A 23944-nucleotide genomic window follows, 5' to 3' on the forward strand; every position below is an offset into this window, starting at 1 on the left:
TCTTATATAGTTTTAATCTTAGTTCATAAACAATTATTTGCATCCATAGGCCAAGAATTTTTCCAGATTCCTACATAGTTTTATAATAATTAATTTTAGATATCTTTAAAAGCTTCTTTCCACAGAGTAAATGTTCAATAAATGTTAGCTATTACTTAATGAAACAGATATTTAATACAGTTTAAAAAAGTTAGAATGCTTTAGTTATAATAACATTCTTTGATATCCACATATTTCCATATAATGAATTAGCAAATTTCGTTAATTCTAGGATGTACATTTTTGCAAAATTTTCAAGCTCTAAAACTGAAGCACATTTTATTATAGTATAAAATAGTTTAATTTTCAGCATGTTTTTCTTTTATGTGATATGTAAAATAGCAAGGAGTCCATGATATCTTAATATTTTAATTTCTGAGATTAAATTATCAGACATTGGTGATTTTGTGTGTGTGTGTGTGAATGTGAATGTGAATGTGACAGTGAATACCGAAAGAAAGATTATACCTCCTCACTTACATGCTGTCTGGAAGTCCTTTCTGTTTTAAACCATGAAAACTGCTACCAAAAAAACCCCCATAAAATTTAGACAATGAAACCAAAAGAAATTGGTTAATTTCATTGCTTGAGTTATAGTGTTTTTAAGAAAATATTTGTTCTACATTTCCCTTTTAAACTTTTAAACAATGTTTGAAGTCAAGTATATTTGGGATCAGTTTACAAAAAGAAAAATGTTTACATTGATTCCTTAAGAAATAGTGTTAAAAATAGATGAAAAGTTTTTCCTCCAAGACAACATCTTCTGTTTAAAAATAATTATATAGTGGCCTAATACACATACCTGTCCTCCCAATAATTCAGCAGAAATCAAGTTCTGTGTGGAACACTAAAGTTAATTATAAAATGTCAAAAAAAAAAAGAAAAAAATAAGCCTCTGAGTACTTCCCACTTTCAGGCAAAGACATCATTTCATTGTAATAATAGAAATTACATTTTAATCAATATGCCCTTTGCTATTAATTCGTTTTTGACTGCCTGAAGAGATTTTAATAACAGGTTAGGAAAATCATCTCTCCAATGAGTCATTCCAAAGAGAAAAGGGTTGGAATTCTTTCATTTCTAATTCAGCATGTACAGAATTGATATGTATATTTTACATTCTTGCTACTCTTGGAAGAACCTAGCATTTCATTGTGTACTCAATATTTTCCTTAGTAACTTAAAAAATCATCTATGGTTTTTTATTGGTGACACAAATTGATCACCAATCAGCAAATATACATTTTCTTACCTTTGGTAAGGACTAGATGTTTGATGGTATTCTCTAATGGTCAGTGCCTGCTGTAATACAGCTATAAGCTAGGTTTTACTTTTACCAAATTTGTTTTTTAATTAATTTTACTTTATAAAATAGCAATGCACACTCATTTTAGAAATATTAGAGAGTACATAGAACACCCATATGAACTTGAATACTCATGCTACTCCCTTGCCAAACATAACCTTCATTATCACAGATGCATGGATGCATGCAAATATTGTCTCTATGCATGTATTTCAACTTTTTATTTATTGTAAATATTTTTTCTTTTTAGTAAGTATGTGTATAATTTTTTTTAAAGTTTGTGTGGTATTTCTTTGTAGACTTCTATCTTGATTTATTTAGCTAATACTCTAGGGTTAAAAGTACATTATATCCAAAGTTATATTGTTAGGAAAGTGCCAGGATGGACATGCTCATAACTTTTTTATGGATTGATTCTATTTTAGTAGAATCAATTCCCCCAAATAAAATATTGGAGTAGCAATCACACATAATTTGAGTGTTTTACATCCATGCTGTATCTAAATGAAAAAAAATATATCTAACAATGTAGGAAAGTAATTCAGTATTTTAAAAATATTTATTATTTTACCAATACTTATTAGTCCATTTGGGCTGCTATAACAAAGTACCATAGACTGGGTGGCTTAAACAACAAACATTTATTTCTCATAGTTCTGGAGTCTGGAAGTCCAAGATCAAGGGACCAGCAGATTTGGTGTCTGGTGAGACCCCCTTCGTGGTCTAGAGACAGCTTACTTCTCTCTGTGTCTTCACATGGCAGAAGGTGAAAGGAATCTCTGGGTTCTCTAATAAGGGTGCTGATCCCATTATGAGGGTTCCACCCTCATGACTTAAGCACCTCCCCAGGACCCACCTCTAAATACCATCATACTGGGGATTAGGTTTCAACATATGAATTTGAGGGGACACAAACATTTAGTCTATAGCTTATGATGATGCTCTTTTATTATTACTTTGATTTTTCTTCATCATTAATAAGCATTAATATTTTTCATGTATTTATTGTCTATTTTTTTTCCTTTTGTTAATTATGTATTTATGTCCTCATCTGGGTCATGTTTACTCAGGACAAACTAAGAGGAGAGAACATAATGTAGAACATGGAGGTCATAGGGAAAAAGGAAAGAAGGCATTCTCCCCAGTAAGCCTCACTGCCTGCTGGAAGGTAATCTCTTCCCCCGGGGACTTGTGATGAATTTGGCATTTTTACCAAATGCCAAAGCAAACGTGCATTCTAGTGAAACTCCAGTCTGACTGGTTCTTGGCATTTATGTTGATTAAAGGAAAAACAACTTAGACTTTCACTTTATTTTTAAAGCCACCTGTTAGCAGGTGGTATCAGCACTGTTAACAGTGAAGGTTCAGATCTTTCTGCATTAAAATCAGAACTCAAAAGAAATCAGGAAAATGTGTTGACTATCTACAGTGTTTGAGGTGGTGGACTAAGAATTCACTTATGTTACATTCTTTTTGACAGTGACATGTAATTTTTGTTTCAGAATCCATTTTATCCATCTTTATTTCCCCAGTGCCTAGAATAATACCTGCCATATATTAAAAGTTCAAGAAATGCATAATTATCTCTGATTTACAGGCAATAAAAACCAATGATCAGAGAAACTGAGTAATGTTGACCTGAGTCACATAGCTTAAAAGGGATTGTCTCAAAATTCACCATCAGTTTGTCCAAACCCAAACTCTATACTCTAAATAGTTCATCTAACATCTCTTCCTAAGATAATGTTTCTCTTGTTATATATTCATTCTACTGCAAGAAAGGCTAGATAATGCTGTGGAACAAATAACCCAACCATCTCAATTGTTTACAAACAACAAGGGTTCGTTCTCTTGTATACCATGTAATAATTGCTTGTTAGCCAAGGGCTCTGCTCATCACTGTCTTCTCTCCAGGATCTAAGGTGAGGTAGCAAATCCTCCCTGGACCATTTATGATTACCAAGACTAAGGAACAAAGCACAGAAATCTTGTTCTGGCTTGTTAAAACTCCAGTCAGCAGTGACAAGTAATATATCTGGTCGCATTTCACTCCTAATTTCATGAGTGTCATGAAACTTCATGGGTGCTTAAGCGTGGGAAAATGAAATTGGGTGGGCCCAAGGTAGTGACAAGGGTGCTTATGAGTGAAAGAGGATGGCAGGAAAAGCCGAGTCTGAGAAGAAGATATGAAGATGGTACACAGTAGGGGGAAAAAAAAAAGCTAAATATTGTTGACAGCTCCTCCCTCTGGTCACCAAATACTCAAATAACTCTGTGATAGTTAATTTTATGTGTCAACTTGACTGAGCCACAATATCTAGATATTTGGTCAAACATTATTCTGGATGTTTCTGTGAAGGTAATTTTTGGTTGAGAGTAACATTTAACTGAGTAGACTTTGAGTAAAACAGATTATTTTGCATAATGTGGGTGGGCTTCATTCAACCAGTTGAAAGCCTTAATGGAACAAAGGCCAACCTCTTCTGAGCAAGAAGAAATTCTGCCTATAGTCTGTCTTTGGACTGGAATATTCCTGACAGAACAAGTTCTTCGTTTAAAAGAGATCATGTTTGAATGGGTAAAAGATGATGTCCAATGATATTCAAAGGCATTAGTCCAACTTCTAACAGGCAGTGCAATCCTCAGGCAGAGTACCAAGATTGGAGAGGGATGAAATGTATATGGTCCAAGAGGATAATAAACAAACACATATCCTATTGGTTCTGCTTCTCTGGAGAACCCTGACTAATACAGACTTGTATTTCTGTGTAGAACACATTCATTCCCCCATAACAGGCAACCAGTTGCTGTGTCCAGCTCAGAGTCTCAGACCCTAAAAGAGGCCCTATAGTCTTCATCAGTGTGGCTATAGCCCTGGAGATCTATGAATCAAAGGACAAATTATGTGCCCCTTTCACAGCTTAGAGGTAGTAATCAAACACTGATGGGAATAAACACTTCTGGAGGATTGGATATGTTGTTTGATTAGGTATAATTCTGCTCTATTGGAGGTGTTCCTCTGTTCATGAATTCTAATTTATATTCTTTTGGATTGTCCTTTAGGGATATTATTCTTTTTTCACCATGATTCTTGGTTGCATCTGAAATGTTCCTTGGAAAATATGCTCTCCTAGGAGAGATGAGCAGCTTTTTCAGCCCACTTTCTGCCCAAGGGTCTTTTTAAAATTTCATGTGTAAGTCTTTGTCTCAAAAACTTAGTTGGCTCCTTACTTATCTGGTAGACTCTGTGTGCTGGTAGCTACTCTAGTGGTACTTTTTAGGGTGTATCTCTTAGCTTTTGCTACATTTCTTTGGTTTTCTTCTCCAATTACTTCTTTCTCTCTCTAGGCTGAATTATGGGTACCTAGAACTTATTAGGTTTCAGTGGGGAAACAACACCCCTTGTCTCTAATTTCATAGCCAATGTGTCTAATTGAAATGAATTACTAGGCAGCTGAATCCTTACTCTAAGGCACCTTAATCCCTTCAGGGCTTTTAACAATGAGTGTGCTGGTCATACTTTTGATTGAATCGTTACTACAGCCTGAGTTCTAATGAACTATGCCCTGAAGGTCTTCTTGTTTTTCTTGCTTTATATTTTATACTGCAAGTCCTTGAATTTGTGGACTGTCTTTATTCTCTTTAATTACTTATAAGCAGGCAGATTATGTTCTGAGCTCATCTTTTTTTTTTCTTAGTGATTTGCTAAACATAGACAACACAATGAATTAACATTATATGTTCTAATTTTTCCCTAAAGATCCAAGTTCATTAGTTCTATGGAATAATTGCCAACTTACAAGAGGTGACATCTTCACCAAATGCTTTGCTGTTACATAAGAGAAGTTACCATCTTTTTTTGTCTCCTTTAACAATTTTCTCACTATTTTTATCCATTAAGCCTTTAGGTCTTGATATGATAGTGGTTTTCTTTTAGGTATCAATTTTTTCATGAGTTTAAATAGACTAGTTTAGTAAAAGCAACTCCTACGTATCAGTGGCTTCAAATAACAAAGGCATATATTAAATATATATATATATATATATATATATATATATACACATATATACTTTTTTATTATACATTGGAAATCAGCTCTGTTCTATGCCATTATTATTTAGGACTGCCAGCTGTGGAAGGTTTCATCTTTATGCTTCCATGTTTGCTGAGGGAGACAAATAGGAACATGAATATTGCACACTGACTATTAAATCCTCCCCCCAAAAAATGACATGTGTGACTTCTCCTCATGTGTTAATGGACAAAGCAATATACATGACCACAATAAACTTCAAAGGGGTGGGAATGTGCAATCCTACCATATGCCTGGAAGAAAAACTAGAAATATTGAGTGAACAATATTAATGACTGCTACATGCTTATACCCAACAATACTTTATTTTTGAGAAGAATGCCAGATCGTAATCTCCAAAAGGGCAACACCATTTTTTTTCTTGTTGATTGCCATATCCTTGGCTCAGTGCATAGAAATAAGTCAGTACTCAATAAACATTTGTTTAATTAATTGGATGTTACAATGTTTTCTTAATACTGATAGAAGATGCATGATATTTCAGATTTGTAGAGTTCATTTCAACCATTCCATCAAATACAAGCTCTCACTGCCTTTGCATTGATTTGCAAAATGTATATGGCTTTTTCTCTTGGATATTTTCTCTCTCTATGCCATGAAAGTTATGAGTGATGGCCAACTTTCCGAAGAAGAGTATAAAATTATTAACAAACTGGAGGCATTTTTAAAAAGCACAGAGAGAAAACAAGCTGGAAAGGGGATTCTGGCATTGGGGTATACTTTTGCTGATGAATTACTTTCTGTACCAGAAACATATTTCAAATAATCTTGACAAGAGAATGAATGAACTGCCAGGAACTATCCTAAGTCAATACCAAGTTTAGGGCTCTTGTAACCAACACCAACTTTATTCTTCCTCTGTTGCAAGTATCTTCAAAGGAGTTGTAAACAATGATCAGACAACTCCAAAGATAACAGGTGTGGTTCAAGGAATAGCTTATTCAACGTTAGGACAGCTGAGGAGAAAAGCCAGTCATTTTCTGGGGGACAAATATATTCTCATTAAACAATGCATTACATTTTCATTAAAATGGTATTTATAATCCCTACTCTAAAAATATGAATACATATATAGTGTGGTGTTGAGTGTGAGGAGAAAAGGAAGGGGAAAGAGGAGAAGATAGAAATGAGAGAGACAGAGAAACAGAAGAGGTTAATTTACTGTTCTTAAGTGTTGAATTACATATATCTACATTTTTCCCCTAAACTAAAAATAAAATTGCTTTGCAATAAACAAACTCAGCTGCAAAGTCACTGATCATTAAGAGTATTCCCAAACTTTGCATTTGTTGTACCCAACGAGAAGTTGTGCCAATTGTCTACAGAAGCATGAAAGGGTAGGCTTTAGTATGTTTGTATGGAGTAGCACTGGTTGGAGGATTCCAAAACTACAGTTCTTGCTGAACCTAAAACTTATTGAATTATATCCCCCTCAGAGCATCGATACTAGTTTACAAAGAGCCAGATTGTATTAGTTTTCCATTGCTGATGTAGCAAGTTAATACAAACTTCGTGGCTTAAAACAGCCAACTTAATATCTTACAATTCTGTATGACAGACGTCTGGCCACAGGTCTCACTGGGCTAAATTTTAGTCAGGAGGACTGCATTTCTTTCTGAAGGCTCTAGGGAAGAATCCATTTCTTTGCTAATTAAAATGTAGTTCCTTGCAGTTGTAGGGCTGAGATCCCTGTTTACTTGCTGGCTGTTAGCTGAGGGTCATTCTTAACTTCTTGAGGCCATTCACGTACCTGGGCTCATGGCCTGCTCTATCTTCAAAGCCAGTGATGGCAGGTCAATTCCTTCTCACTTCTGAATCCCTACAATTCATTCTTCTGCCCGTCTCTTCCACTTTTAAGGACTCCTTTGCTTAGATTGGGCCTACCTGACAATACAAAATAATCCCCTCATCTCAAAGTTTTAACTTAAATCATAAGTGCAAAAAAAAAAAAAAAAAACTTTTGCTATGTAATGTAACAAATTAGGACGTGGACATTTTAGGGAGGGGGTACATTATTCTGCCTACCACAAAGGTCTAAGTGTCTTATCCATGTGTGGGCTTCTCTGAGATAAATGAGTGAATGTTAGAAGTAAACAAGAAACTAGCCACTCACGGATTTGGAAAAACCTAAATGCAGTTTACCCTATTAGCATGGGGAAAATAATTGTATACCTTTCTCACTAGAAAAATATAGAAAATTTATTATACTTAGCCCAGAACTGTTTCTAGATGAGGTTCCATAAACCAATGCATAAAGGAACATGAAACCAAGATGCTATCTTATTAGTTTAGGAATGTGAAAGTGCTTTGTGGGCCCATAAATAATTATATAAATAAAATGTTTTCCTTTAATATCTTCACCAAGTTATGATTCTGAATATGTGACCATATCTGCTAAACGTGTCCTACAAAGATGAATACAAATATGGATATGTGATTAAACTTGACTGAAGTGGATTTAATTAACCTGGAGAAGAGAAAAGTCAACGAGTATTTGAAAGGTGTCTTTATTTTTATAAGGGGCTAATATGAAATTAGAAATGTGCTGTACCTTTTGGGGGATTGAAGTGGTCACAATGAATGCTTGCTTCCAGGATACTGATTTCTGTTCGACATAGAGCAAGATTTTCTAATAATCTGAGCAGTCTAAAAATGGATAGGACTGCATCATAAGATCATAAATTTACTGTCACTTAGAAGTCAACCAGCAGTGGTGGATGAGCCCTTAGTAGGTGCATTTTGGATAGATTTTAAGCACTAAAGAGAAGGGTTATATACAGTTTTTAGTAGTGTGGTCCTTTTTGCCTAATCAACTTTTCTTTCTTTTTTTTTTTTTTTTGTTAACATCTTTATTGGAGTATAATTGCTTTACAATGGTGTGTCAGTTTCTGCTTTATAACAAGGTGAATCAGTTATACATATACATATGTCCCCATATCTCTTCCCTCTTGCATCTCCCTCCCTCCCACCCTCCCTATCCCACCCCTGTAGGTGGTCACAAAGCACCGAGCTGATCTCCCTGTGCTATGCGGCTGCTTCCCACTAGCTATCTACTTTACGTTTGGTAGTGTATATATGTCCATGCCACTCTCTCATTTTGTCCCAGCTTACCCTTTCCCCTCTGTGTATCCTCAAGTCCATTCTCTAGCAGGTCTGCATCTTTATTCTCATCTTGCCCCTAGGTTCTTCATGACCATTTTTTTTTTTTTTTTAGATTCCATATGTGTGTGTTAGCATATGGTATTTTTTTTCTCTCTTTCTGGCTTACTTCACTCTGTATGAGAGACTCTAGGTCCATCCACCTCACTGCAAATAACTCAATTTCATTTCTTTTTATGGCTGAGTAACATTCCATTGTGTATATGTGCCACATCTTCTTTATCCATTCATCTGTTGATGGACACTTAGGTTGCTTCCACATCCTGGCTACTGTAAATAGAGCTGCAGTGAACATTTTGGTACATGACTCTTTTTGAATTATGTTTTTCTCAGGTTATATGCCCGGTAGTGGGATTGCCAATTCTTAGTCTGACAGTATTTTTGTCTAGTTTTTTATGTCTTTCAAACATGTAAAAATTAAATCTCAAGTTGTTTGAAATAGACAAACTGCCATAATTGAAAAGCATAACATTTACATGAAATGTGCAGATTTCTATATGCTAATGATTATAAACATATATCAATTGATTACTGCACACTATTCATTTGTTAATATATTTTTTAAAAGATTTATTTATTTATTTATTTATTTGGTTGCGCCAGGTCTTAGTTGTGGCAGGCGGGCTCCTTAGTTGCGGCATGCAAACTCTCAGTTGCGACACATGAACTCTTAGTTGCGGCATGCGTGTGGGATCTAGTTCCCCAACCAGGGATCTAACCTGGGCCCCCTGAATTGAGAGTGTGGAATCCTAACCAATGCGCCACCAGAGAAATCCCTAATATTTGTTTTATGTGAAGCATTATCCCGTTTGGTTTTGAGAATACAGACAGACCCAGGCTTCATAAAGCTTACGGATTTGTGGGGGAGACAGAGGCTAAACTAATGAGCAGATGAACAGATCATTTATCACAGATTATGTTATACAGAAGATAAGCAGGATGATGGGTTAAAAAGAAAAGCAGAAAGACCAATTTAAATAAGGTAATTAGGGAAGAACTTTCAGAGGAGCTGACATTTAAACTGAATCTGAAGTGTAAGAAAGGGCCAGCTCCTTTACATAACCTTATGAGTTATTAATCCTTTCAATATTACTATGAGTTGAGAACTACTATTGTCTTAATTTCATAGAGGAAGAAACTGAGACTTAACAAAGATTTACCTTGAGCACAAGTTTAAATGCTCAAGGTTGGTAAAGCTTGAATTGGGACTCAAATCTTTAGGATCCCACAACCTGTTAGGGCTGGAATCCATGACCTTTAGTTTTTCGGTCCCTTCTGACTCTGAGTTTCTGTGAGTGAAACTGACTAGTACAACTTGGATAGAGTGAACATATAGGGCATGTTATTCTCTCTCTGTCGGGCTAGTGAATTCACTGGTAACTTGATAAATGCTAAAATTTCATGAAGGAGTTAGAATACTGTGACTCGGAAACATACTCTAAAGCAGATGGTGCTAGTTACAATTTTTGTTTTGGACATGGATTGTGGTAGACTCAGAGACAAAAATCGGTGAAAGACAATTTCCCAGTTTACTTTGATGCCATTTTGATATTGTTGATGTATTAAATGTACATTGGTCGAATAAAATAAATTTAGGTATTCAGGATGAATATACCTACTGAAGACAAGTAACTCCTTATCTTGGGTTTAACTCACCACTCAGAGTAGGGTTAAGTCAGGGGGCAAATCTAGATGAGGAAGAAACCTGTGCAGTAGTACCAGCTACCCCTGCTACTATGTAACATTGGAAGAAGCTGTATTATTTCTCTGAAACTCAGTTTCCTCATCATGCTCAAAGGCTTCTGATGGTGCGAGTGATGAAGCTGTAAAAGCCAATCTCTTCTTCATATTTAAAAAGTTGATGGAAACAAAGATGTGAGTTTAAGCGTCACGATTCATGCAAAAATTCGACCTCTAGTGAAGAACACCGTCCTCAGAGCGGGCTGCTTAAAGGGAGCACAGTGCACTTTGTAGACAATTCCAGAAAATATCATTGGTATAGATTCCCCAAAACAGAAAAAAAAAAGGTAATTTATTAACTTCATAAATTAAATTTCATTTCCCCTTTTTAATGTTTTCCTACAATTCTTTAAATCTGTGTATGCTTTAATGCCAGCATCATGTATTTATTTGGCCCATGTCCACGCTCTTTTTAAATTCAGAACACACACCCACACATAGCATTACTTTAAGTTTGAGAAGGCTACGTGTATACCATTAACACATATATCCTCATAATAAAAATTCTCAAAAGCTTATTTCACTTTAGGGAACAAAAGAGCTGTGCCCCAGGTCACACCTGTTCTTATTCATAAACTCTTTGGGAATTCTTACTGAAGGATAAAGCTTTTCAAAGGCCTCCTGATCTACCAATCATACAAGATTAATGCTATCTTCATCTATTCAACATATTCATATTGAGCTAGTTCTATGAGCCAGACATTGTCCTAGGCATGTGAAATCCAAAACAGGCGTAAGATATAAGTGGCTGTGCTCAGTAAACAAGTGTTTTTGATATGCAAAGGATGTCAAGTTCACACTGTTTTTGTTATTGCAGTGGTATTGAATAATACAAATATTGAGCATCTACTTGTAACTGTGAGGCAAGGGCTTTTCACATGTTACTGAAGCCTACCATATTTCACAATTCCAAGAGGCACTACTTATTTATATATTATATAAATGGTGGCCCCTTGAATGGGAGAATGTGATGGTTCTCACTTATCTTGCTTAATTATCACAAAAATCAAATAGGTAGTTTTTGTTATTCCCTTTTCTAAGATGAGAACATTGAGCCTCAAAAGCATTAAAATCACATAGCTATTAAATGGCAGAACTGGGTTGATATTTGGATCTGAATGATGCTAAAGCCACAATAAATTTATTATTCCATGAAGCGTATTGTTACAATACTATCAAATGGCCGATCCCTCACAATTACTCCAAGGTTCTTTTATAAGTGGAAATCATACATTAAAGGCCATTTATATCATTTATCTTAAGGGAAAAATAATGCCTTGCGTCAGCTGTCTGTTCTAGGTATAGGCACAAACTACAGATCCAGCCACTTTTTAAAAGCTGAACACTTACAAGTTGAGGGTCATGCAGAATTTTTTCTTAAACTTCTCCTTTTTGAGAGCTGCCCAGGAAATCTCTCAGCAATAATCTTTCTGTTACAGATACATGTTTCTGGTTTTTATCCTAGGCACATTATGGAGAGAAGAAAACAAACAAACAAACAAAAAAACTGTTGACAGGATTAGACGTGTCACCCCAAAATTTTAGAATTTAAATATGAAAATTTTACCTCCTATTGAATAAGACATACGTATATCAATGTTAATTGGTTTTATATCTGAACGGTGACACTCATTAATTCTCTTTACTTTTTCTAGCACTAGGGAAGAGTACTTTTATGTGGCCACAGTAAAAGTTGATGTAAATATATATTTAATGATGACAAACATCAACAGAGTGAATGGGTAGAGGTTAAAAGGAACTAAAGCATATGCAAATTTGAAAGAAGTGGATTTCGATGTCATGAATCATAGTTTGTTATGTACTTGAGTGGGGGATAGAGTATACGATACTAGTCTCGCTATATCAACTTTCTCAGATTTGCCACCCACGCAGTTTACACCTTTGAATATACTCAAGATAGTTCATTAATTTTAAGTTTCTTTCTACTGTTTAATACTTAATGGAGAGAAGCTGTGATATCTCAAAAAAAGTTGATGCTGATTTTGACTCTGCAAAGAAAAATCATCTTTATTTAAATACAGATTAAAATGAGAAATATGTGCTACTAGAATGTTAATGTGGTTACTTAGCAGAGAGAAGATAATGCCAGCTTAATGAGTCCATAAACATTGTTCCTCTTTTGACAGTCATTTTTATTTTGTTTCATGACCATAGTTTTGCCTTCCTGCTTCTCCCTTTCCCACCTTAATACCCCAGCCAAGCTAGATGCAAATATTGTAGTTTGTGTGAGCAGGCTGAACAAATGTCATTGGAGTAAATTCATCACCACTTCCTGGGAAACATAGCAAAGTATGTGCCATGACAGGTTGGTGGGTCTGTGATTAGATAGGCATACGTTTTATTCTCTTAAACTCTATGAAATAAACCATATGATATAGTTGGAAAATATTGGAGATAATATATTATATTTACTTTTCCTCTAAGAAGTGACTTAATTGGATTTTGTCTACTGCAATTACCTAAATTCATCTAATGGACTTGATATACAGATTTTATGATGCTCTTAAAAACCACACTTATAAATTCATGAATATGAATATCAACCAGTTTTCTACCTTCAAATTAAGGTTGATTAAATGTCTTAAATTGTTGTGTTACTTATATTCTTTCTGAATTTTAATGAACATAGCTTATTAAACCCTAGGATTGTCATGATTTTTAGACCTCACATCAAATTCAATTCCTTGAATTGCTTCATATGTGTCAGCTGTGTTTCCATAGTCAGATTTAAAAAATTCAAATAATAGTTTTAGGTCTTTTTCATCTATATATTCTTCTGGTGAAATTCTTCTTGCTTCCTAAACCTCTGCTCTTTCTCTTGGGTAATGCATAGAATAAAATAGATGCTCAATATATATTTTCTGAATTAAGTATGTTATTTTTCTATCTCCTGTGGCACCCAGAGCAGTCTAGATCATACGAAAATAACACAATAAATTCTTACTGATCAATGATGGATATGTCCTAAACTTATGTGTGAGAAGCTTAGCCTCCATAGAATCACATCTATATTCATATCAGAATGCATAACAATAATTTTTTAAAGGTCTTATTTTGATTCTTAATATTGTATGACTAAAAGATAACCTTATTCCTGAATTTTAAAGTACAATTATAAAAGTAAGGGAATAAGAAAACGAAGAAAATTCCCCTTGGTTACTTAAAATGAGAGAGTCACAGTTGTCTATTATATCTCCTGATCTTAATCAAGGCAGACAGGTAGAGTGGAAAGACGTTGTTTTCTGAGATCCTAAAAATGTGGCTTGTCATTCAAATACTGCCCTTCAGTACCTTTGTGAATTAGGCCAAATCATTAATCTTTTTGAGTTTCCATTGTCTCCTTTGAACAAATAGTATAATAATTATATTTGCTATGCAAGATGGATCTGAGAATTAAAGAAACTACCATATATAAAAGGACTGTAAATAAATGCTTCACAAAGGCAGAAGGTCAAAAGGTGTGAATTCCCAGGTTTCCTATCACTCTGCTTACTTGCATTATACATCTGACAACGTAAAAATAGTAACTCATTGAAATAGGATACATGCGGCTGGTCTATACACTTCATTAATAGGAAAAAGCATTGTGCTATGTTTGAAATTTCTGTGGATAAACCACCTTAAGTGGATGGATTAAGTCATCAGAAAATTCCCATTGTGTTCAATGAGTGGTTGCAGTGTTTTTGTCTGCTTTTTGTTTTCTAATAGCTTTATCCTTTTCACCATTTTTCATTATTTTCAATGTATTTTATATGATCATTCTATGAAAATGAATTGTATGTTGACTCCAAATATTGTCAGTTGAAGTCAGTGTTTACTAAGGCAAATTCAATGAAAGCAGTGAACAATTCATCAACTCAATTTTTTTTTCTAGTTAAACAATGATTTTATTGCTTGAGTAAACAGACAAATTTATGCAACCAGGGCAGAGGCTATGGATGACTTGTATTTCCAGTGGGGAGGGAGGACTCGTTTGGTGTTGTAATATCGAGCCAACCGCTGAATAACTCTCTAAAGCAGAATCAGACAGAATTTAGCATCTTTATCCTTTCTGTTTCTCTCAAGATGCTTTTGTACAGCAACAGGTTTCTTCATTAAATGATAGAGTTCCTCAGGAAGATCAGGAGCAAGTCATTTGGACTTAAGAATTCTCAAGATTTTGTTGCCTGTCACAAAACGTACTTGTGCAACACCATGTGAGTCTCTCAGGATCACACCGATTTGCAAGGGCGTCAGGCCCTTTTTGGCCAGTTTGTAGATCTGCTCCTTTACGTCATCAGATGTCAGCTTCAGCCAGATGGGGATGCTGCGGCGGTAGGGCAGAGCCAACTGGGACAGGCTCTTCCCTGGAGCATGCATGCGACCTACGATGGTGGCAGTGTGGTTCAAATCAATTGTTAAAACCACAACCTAAAATATGAAACACATAGAATTTTACATAAAGAAGAATTGATTCAAAAATGGATAAATGTATAGCTTATCAAGAGTAGAGAAAATTTTCTCACTTAAAGTAAGAAAGAAAGCAAGATATTATTTCCAACTCTTATCCACCAAAGGTTCAATGGCGATGTTACAGGAAAGTCCACATTAGAGGACGGTATCATATAAAGAAAAAGACACCTTACAAGTGTTAGTTGTTCCATATGTTATCTCATTTTGCATTAACTGCTAATATAGGTTTTATATCAGGGTCAAAATTACACTTTATTCTTCCTAACTCATCTCTTAGTTGTATGTTCCCTAAATGGTATGGTAATGCTCCCATAATACCCAGCACAGTACTTTGCTAGGAGTTCAATAAATGTTTGTTGAATTGAATTACCACATTAACATGTAAACTGTGAGATTGCAGAGCTTACAGCCTTTAAATCTTATTTTAAAAATCTAGGTTTACACAAATTTGCATATTATTTAGAAAATGAATATATTAAGCCCAAATCAGTGTCTAATTTATATGCATTTCCATGAACTCACTTTGACAGTTTGAAGTGTTACCACTGACCAACACATTGGATAGGACGCGAAGATGACCTTATTCATTTTTGGGAATTGACAATTTTTTAGAAGATTGCCCAGATGTTTATTTATTTACCAATTGATATTTTTTTCCAAATGAACTCTCCTTGGAGATTTTTATTTACAGTTATTCGTTCACCACTTTTTGAGTCCTGTCACTTTGTTGACTTCATGTGCTTAGTTTGAGGGACACTGCTGGATGCTTCTTTGATAAATAAAGCTGATCAGGTCTTGTAAGTAAGTGATGACATGTAGCTGAAGCAGTTTAAAGATTTAGCTCTTTGCCAATTTGTTGTTTTATTGAATAGTCATATTTCATTCAAGAAAGAGAACACACTCATAGCTTGTGGCATTGCAGTATATGTACCTTTTCTTTAGAGAAGCTCATATAAACTTATGATAGAAATTGGTCTCTTTGTCACTTTAAAGAGAAATTAAACTGGCTTCTTTACAATTTATTTTACCCTCCTTCTCATTCTTTTATCCAAGTAAGTTAGTTCTACAAATCTTTATATAAAGTCTCAGAGAGAAAAATCCAACATGATGTTTATCAAGCTAGAGTGCCTATTCAGTATGCAAAAAAAAAAAAAAAATCACCTTGCTTTGGCTATTGCAGTGCCCCTAAATTGAAGCTATGTGCCTGATCAGGCAAAAATACCTGTGCTTCACATTTCATAGCATCTAAAGCTGGCTTCTTCTGTCTATGTAAATAATTTTAAGTGAAAGATACTGACGTTATTTAACAAGATGAGATTTAGCAAGATATTTTTGACAGGGTTTCCAAAGGAACCACAAAACAATAATGCAGTGAAACCTGATTTTAGAACAAACTCAACTTCTAAATGGTTTAAAGAAGCACCATTGATACTTATGAACTTAAAAAAAAATTAAGGAAAAACCACAGCTTAGTTTCCAATCAGTCAAGACTTTGAACAATGTATTTCTGTTGGGAATAAAGAAAGAAGGGGGTTCTATAAAAAGAAAAAGCTGTAGAGAGGAGGAATTGTATTTTAAAGTCTACACACTTCCAAGGTGTTCAGTTGATGAGGTCTTTGTCTTGTAGTCACCAAGCTTCATTCAGTTTTTCTATAATCACAATGCAGTTTTTACACTCTGCAATTATCTTTAATTGTAAGGATATGCAACCCCTTAATTAAGCTAAAGGGAAGATAGTAGCTTTTCATATTAAAGAACCCATGAACTCCAATAGCCTGTTTTGATGTCTGATTGATTTTGACACTGTCTTGAATAGTGATTGCCGCATTTTGTTCCTTGCTTTGGGTAAGTATCTTAAAGGAAAAAATGCCGAGACCATCCCCTTAATAAATTTCCTCATTGCAGCCTGGTTAACAGAGACGCCTTCTGAAAGTGATCTGCTCCTACATGTCCAAGTGGAAGGAAAAGTAACTCAGCACCACAGGTACTAGTCATTTTGGCTGGAAGAAAAAGTTCCACAACACAGCCACATGACAACACCAGTGGCTGTAGTTTCAGCCAAAGACCTTGAAGTGTCTGACAGAAGGTTTTATTCGATGCTGAAAGGATAGCTAAGTTGACAGCATGTAAGTAAGTGATGTATTTGTGTAACTCTATGTTTGTCAGCCTGGAACACAACCACACCCCTCAACAACACGTACACATACATATGCAAGCCACCACCACCATCGTTACCATTATATATTGAAACCCTTTTGTTTCAGGTTCAGCTCAGAGGTAACTATTTTAATTGAACTGTTTGCGTTTTCTTTGTTTCTCTGCTCACTCCATATATCAAAAGTAATCACTCCTTTCACTAGTATTTCCATAGTACAATGTTTGTAACTCTGTTTAACTTATATTTTATTCTGTCTCATATCATTATAAGATATTAAAATGACTCTTACCCCTAACAGATTATAAATACCCTCAAAGCAAGTAATAATGGTTTTTACCCTTTATCCTTTTTTTCTTTGTGTGTGAATAATATATACCTACAGAACACACACACACAAATATTTATCTATATAAACACAGACACATACACAGAGAAGATAGAGTATAAATAGAATATATGCATGTATGATCATATGCTATATGAGTTTTAAGAAAGAGAGAAAGAGAAAGAGATTGGCTTTTCTTATGTATTAGCTTCTGAAAAGGCAGTAAAATCATTCTATTTGCCAGGTAATCACCCCTATTCCAGTGAGAGTGTTATATCATTATACTGTCAATTTTATATTTTTAAAACTTAACACTGTAACACAAGCAACTGAATCCAATCCCTCTTCCTCCCCTCCAAAAAAGGAAAATCAGTTACTTGTATCATTCAGGTTGATAGGATCTTGCAGTATTGTAAGGTTATCCCTACAGATCCTTGCGGAAATCATAATTGCACTGCTCTCTCCATTCTCTCCTCCACACAGTCCATCTCTGTATTCTGACAATAAGTACACCTCTCTTTTCCTTCTTCTCTTCTCACATTTAGGATTCACTGAGAGAATATACTTAGAGTACCCATCAGGCAGTAATTTTCAAGTTGGAAAACACTGGAAGAGGTGTGCTACAAGTCTAACAAAAGATTTGAAAAATGCCATATCAAGTAATTGCACAATTTTATTTTCAGTGTATCAAAACATTCTTGTACGGCCTTCATGGGTGTTTAGAAATATCACATTTGAATGTTCATACCTCTTAAAGAGGAGAAAAGGCTGGAGTACCAATTTGTTTTCGCCAACATGTGGGCTGCATGACCCTGATACTTTACTGTTAGCCTTTGGGATTATACTTCTTTCTGTGGATTCCATTACCTTTTTTTTTATTAGTTTCTGCTTTATAACAAAGTGAATCAGTCATACATATACATCTGTTCCCACATCCCTTCCCTCATGCATCTCCCTCCCTCCCACCCTCCACATCCCACCCCTCCAGGCGGTCACAAAGAACCGAGCTGATCTCCCTGTGCTCTGCAGCTGCTTCCCACTATCTATCTACCTTACGTTTGGTAGTGTATATATGTCCATGCCTCTCTTTTGCTTTCTCACAGCTTACCCTTCCCCCTCCCCATATCCTCAAGTCCATTCTCAAGTAGGTCTGTGTCTTTATTCCCGTTTTACCCCTAGGTTCTTCATGACATTTTTTTTTAATTCCATATATATGTGTTAGCATACGGTATTTGTCTTTCTCTTTCTGACTTACTTCACTCTGTATGACAGACTCTAGGTCTATCCACCTCATTACAAATAGCTCAGTTTCGTTTCTTTTTATGGCTGAGTAGTATTCCATTGTATATATGTGCCACATCTTCTTTATCCATTCATCCAATGATGGACACTTAGGTTGTTTCCATCTCCGGGCTATTGTGAATAGAGCTGCAATGAACATTTTGGTACATGTCTCTTTTTGAATTACGGTTTTCTCAGGGTATATGCCTAGCAGTGGGATTGCTGGGTCATATGGTAGTTCTATTTTTAGTTTTTTAAGGAACCTCCATACTGTTCTCCATAGTGGCTGTACCAATTCACATTCCCACCAGCAGTGCAAGAGGGTTCCCTCTTCTCCACAACCTCTCCAGCATTTATTGTTTGGAGATTTCTTGATGATGGCCATTCTGACTGGTGTGAGATGATATCTCATTGTAGTTTTGATTTGCATTTCTCTAATGATTAATGATGTTGAGCATTCTTTCATGTGTTTGTTGGCAGTCTGTATATCTTCTTTGGAGAAATGCCTATTTAAGTCTTCTGCCCATTTTCGGATTGGGTTGTTTGATTTTTGCTATTGAGCTGCATGAGCTGCTTATAAATTTTGGAGATTAATCCTTTGTCCATTGCTTCATTTGCAAATGTTTTCTCCCAATCTGAGGGTTGTCTTTTGGTCTTCTTTATGGTTTCCTTTGCTGTGCAAAAGCTTTGAAGTTTCATTAGGTCCCATTTGTTTATCTTTGTTTTTATTTCCATTTCTCTAGGAGGGGGGTCCAAAAGGATCTTGCTGTGATTTATGTCATAGAGTGTTCTGCCTATGTTTTCCTCTAAGAGTTTGATAGTTTCTGGCCTTACATTTAGGTCTTTAATCCATTTTGAGCTTATTTTTGTGGATGGTGTTAGGGAATGATCTAATCTCATACTTTTACATGTCCCTGTCCAGTTTTCCCAGCACCACTTATGGAAGAGGCTGTCCTTTCTCCACTGTACATTCCTGCCTCCTTTATCAAAGATAAGTTGGCCATATGTGCGTGGGTTTATCTCTGGACTTTCTATCCTGTTCCATTGATCTATCTTTCTGTTTTTGTGCCAGTACCACACTGTCTTGATTACTGTAGCTTTGTAGAATAGTCTGAAGTCAGGGAGCCTGATTCCTCCAGCTCCGTTTTTCGTTCTCAATATTGCTTTGCTATTCAGGGTCTTCTGTCTTTCCAAACAAATTTTGAAATTTTTTGTTCTAGTTCTGTGAAAAATGCCAGTGGTCGTTTGATAGGGATTGCATTGAATCTGTAGATTGCTTTGGGTAGTAGAGTCATTTTCACAATATTGATTCTTCCAATCCAGGAGCATGGTATATCTCTCCATCTATTTGTATCATCTTTAATTTCTTTCATCAGTGTCTTATAATTTTCTGCATACAGGTCTTTTGTCTCCTTAGGTAGGTTTATTCCTAGATATTTTATTCTTTTTGTTGCAATGGTAAATGGGAGTGTTTTCTTGATTTCATTTTCAGATTTTTCATCATTAGTGTACAGGAATGCCAGAGATTTCTGTGCATTAATTTTGTATCCTGCTACTTTACCAAATTCATTGATTAGCTCTAGTAGTTTTCTGGTAGCATCTTTAGGATTCTCTATGTATAGTATCATGTCATCTGCAAACAGTGACAGCATTACTTCTTCTTTTTCAATTTGGATTCCTTTTATTTCCTTTTCTTCTCTGATTGCTGTGGCTACAACTTCCAAAACTAGGTTGAATAAGAGTGGTGAGAGTGGGCAGCCTTGTCTTGTTCCTGATCTTAGTGGAAATGGTTTCAGTTTTTCACCATTGAGGACAATGTTGGCTGTGGGTTTGTCATATATGGCCTTTATTATGTTGAGGAAAGTTCCCTGTATGCCTACTTTCTGCAGGGTTTTTATCATAAATGGGTGTTGAATTTTGTCGAAAGCTTTCTCTGCATCTATTGAGATGATCATATGGTTTTTCTCCTTCAATTTGTTAATATGGTGTATCACATTGATTGATTTGCATATATTGAAGAATCCTTGCATTCCTGTAATAACCCCACTTGATCATAATGTATCATCCTTTTAATGTGCTGTTGGATTCTGTTTGCTAGTATTTTGTTGAGGATTTTTGCATCTATGTTCATCAGTGATATTGGCCTGTAGTTTTCTTTCTTTGTGACATCTTTGCCTGGTTTTGGTATCAAGGTGATGGTGGCCTCGTAGAATGAGTTTGGGAGTGTTCCTTCCTCTGAAATTGTTTGGAACAGTTTGAGAAGGATGGGTGTTAGCTCTTCTCTAAATGTTTGATAGAATTCGCCTGTGAAGCCACCTGGTCCTGGGCTTTTGTTTGTTGGAAGATTTTTAATCACAGTTTCAATTTCAGTGCGTGTGATTGGTCTATTCATATTTTCTATTTCTTCCTGATTCAATCTTGGCAGGTTGTGCATTTCTAAGAATTTGTCCATTTCTTCCAGGTTGTCCATTTTATTGGCATAGATTTGCTTGTAGTAGTCTCTCATGATCTTTTGTTTTTCTGCAGTGTCAGTTGTTACTTCTCCTTTTTCATTTCTAATTCTATTGATTTGAGTCTTCTCCCTTTTTTTCTTGATGAGTCTGGCTAATGGTTTGTCAATTTTGTTTAGCTTCTCAAAGAACGAGCTTTTAGTTTTATTGATCTTTGCTATCGTTTCCTTCATTTCTTTCTGATCTGATCTTTATGATTTCTTTCCTTCTGCTAACTTTGGGGATTTTTTGTTCTTCTTTCTCTAATTGCTTTAGGTGTAGGGTCAGATGGTTTACTCGAGATGTTTCCTGTTTCTTAAGGTGGGATTGTATTGCTATAAACGTCCCCCTTAGAACTGCTTTTGCTGCGTCCCATAGGTTTTGGGTCGTCGTGTCTCCATTGTTATTTGTTTCTAGGTATTTTTTGATTTCCTTTTTGATTTCTTCAGTGATGACTTCGTTATTGAGTAGTGTATTGTTTAGCCTCCATGTGTTTGTATTTTTTACAGATCTTTTCCTGTAATTGATGTCTAGTCTCATAGCATTGTGGTCAGAAAAGATACTTGATACAATTTCAATTTTCTTAAATTTACCAAGGCTTGATTTGTGACCCAAGATATGATCTATCCTGGAGAATGTTCCATGAGCACTTGAGAAAAATGTGTATTCTGTTGTTTTTGGATGGAATGTCCTATAAATATCAATTAAGTCCATCTTGTTTAATGTATCATTTAAAGCTTGTGTTTCCTTGTTTATTTTCATTTTGGATGATCTGTCCATTGGTGAAAGTGGGGTGTTAAAGTCCCCTACTATGATTGTGTTACTGTTGATTTCCCCTTTTATGGCTCTTAGTATTTGCCTTATGTATTGAGGTGCTCCTATGTTGGGTGCATAAATATTTACAATTGTTATATCTTCTTCTTGGATCGATCCCTTGATCATTATGTAGTGTCCTTCTTTGTCTCTTCTAATAGTCTTTATTTTAAAGTCTATTTTGTCTGATATAAGAATTGCTACTCCAGCTTTCTTTTGATTTCCATTTGCATGGAATATCTTTTCCCATCCCCTTAGTTTCAATCTGTATGTGTCTCTAGTTCTGAAGTGGGTCTCTTGTAAACAGCATATATATGGGTCTTGTTTTTGTATCCATTCAGCCAATCTGTGTCTTTTGGTGGGAGCATTTAGTCCATTTACATTTAAGGTAATTATTGATATGTATGTTCCTATTCCCATTTCCTTAATTGCTTTGGGTTTGTTATTGTCAGTATATTCCTTCTGTTGTGTTTCTTGCCTAGAGAAGTTCCTTTAGCATTTGTTGTAAAGCTGGTTTGGTGGTGCTGAACTCTCTCAGCTTTTGCTTGTCTGTAAAGTTTTAATTTCTCCATCAAATCTGAATGAGATCCTTGCTGGGTAGAGTAATCTTGGTTGCAGGTTTCTCTCCTTCATCACTTTAAGTATGTCCTGCCACTCCCTTCTGGCTTGTAGAGTTTCTGCTGAGAGATCAGCTGTTATCCTGATGGGGATTCCCTTGTGTGTTATTTGTTTTTTTTTCCCTTGCTGCTTTTAATATGATTTCTTTGTGTTTAATTTTTGACAGCTTGATTAATATGTGCCTTGGTGTATTTCTCCTTGGATTTATTCTGTATGGGACTCTCTGTGCCTCCTGGACTTGATTAACTATTTCCTTTTCCATATTAGGGAAGTTTTCAACTATAATCTCTTCAAATATTTTCTCAGTCCCTTTCTGTTTCTCTTCTTCTTCTGGAACCCCTATAATTCGAATGTTGGTGCGTTTAATGTTGTCCCACAGGTCTCTGAGACTGTCCTCTGTTCTTTTCATTCTTTTTTCTTTATTTTGCTCTGCATCAGTTATTTCCACTATTTTATCTTCCACCTCACTTATCCGTTCTTCTGCCTCAGTTATTCTGCTATGGATCCCATCTAGAGTATTTTTCATTTCATTTATTGTGTTTTTAATCGATGCTTGATTCATCTTTAGTTCTTCTAGGTCCTTGTTAACTGTTTCTTGCATTTTGTCTATTCTATTTCCAAGATTTTGGATCTTGGAAATAGAATCTTGGATCATCTTTACTATCAGTATTCTGAATTCTTTTTCAGGTAGACTGCCTATTACCTCTTCATTTGTTAGGTCCGGTGGGTTTTTATCTTGCTCCTTCACCTGCTGTGTGTTTTTCTGTCTTCTCATTTTGCTTATCTTACTGTGTTTGGGGTCTCCTTTTTTGCAGGCTGCACATTCATAGTTCCTGTTGTTTTTGGTGTTTGTCCCCAGTGGCTAAGGTTGTTTCAGTAAGTTGTGTAGGCTTCCTGGTGAGGGGGACTAGTGCCTGTGTTCTGGTGGTTGAGGCTCAATCTTGTCTTTCTGGTGGACAGGTCCACGTCTGGTGGTGTGTTTTTAGGTTCCTGTGGCCTTATTATGTTTTTAAGCATCCTCTCTGCTAATGGGTGGGGTTGTGTTCCTGCCTTGCTAGTTGCTTGGCATAGGGTGACCAGCAGTGTAGCTTGCTGGTCATTGACTGAAGCTGGGTGCTGGTTTTGAGATGGAGATCTCTGGGAGATATTCGCCGCTTGATACTATGTGGAGCTGGGAGGTCTCTTGTGGACCCGTGTCCTGAAGTTGGCTCTCCCACTTCAGAGGCACAGCACTGACTCCTGCCTGCAGCACCAAGAGCCCTTCATCTACCCGGTTCAGAATAAAAGGGAGAAAAAGTAGAAAGAAAGAATTAGTAGTAGAAAGAAAGAGAGACAGAAAGAAAGGAAGAAGGAAAGAAAGGAAGGAAGGAAGGAAGGAAGAAAGAAAGAAAGAAAGGAGGGAGGGAGGCAGGAAGGATGGAAAGAAAGAAAGAAAGGAGGGAGGGAGGG

The 23944-nt window shown here is 35.8% G+C and overlaps 1 pseudogene; it reads right to left on the reverse strand.

The window, feature by feature from the left end:
* Positions 1-14271: 14271 nt before the first annotated feature.
* On the reverse strand, positions 14272-14721 carry LOC132493830 (small ribosomal subunit protein uS15-like; annotated as a pseudogene).
* Positions 14722-23944: the final 9223 nt, after the last annotated feature.

This window comes from Mesoplodon densirostris, chromosome 7 (assembly GCF_025265405.1).
Source record: "Mesoplodon densirostris isolate mMesDen1 chromosome 7, mMesDen1 primary haplotype, whole genome shotgun sequence".
In the NCBI taxonomy this organism is placed as follows: Eukaryota; Metazoa; Chordata; class Mammalia; order Artiodactyla; family Ziphiidae; genus Mesoplodon; species Mesoplodon densirostris.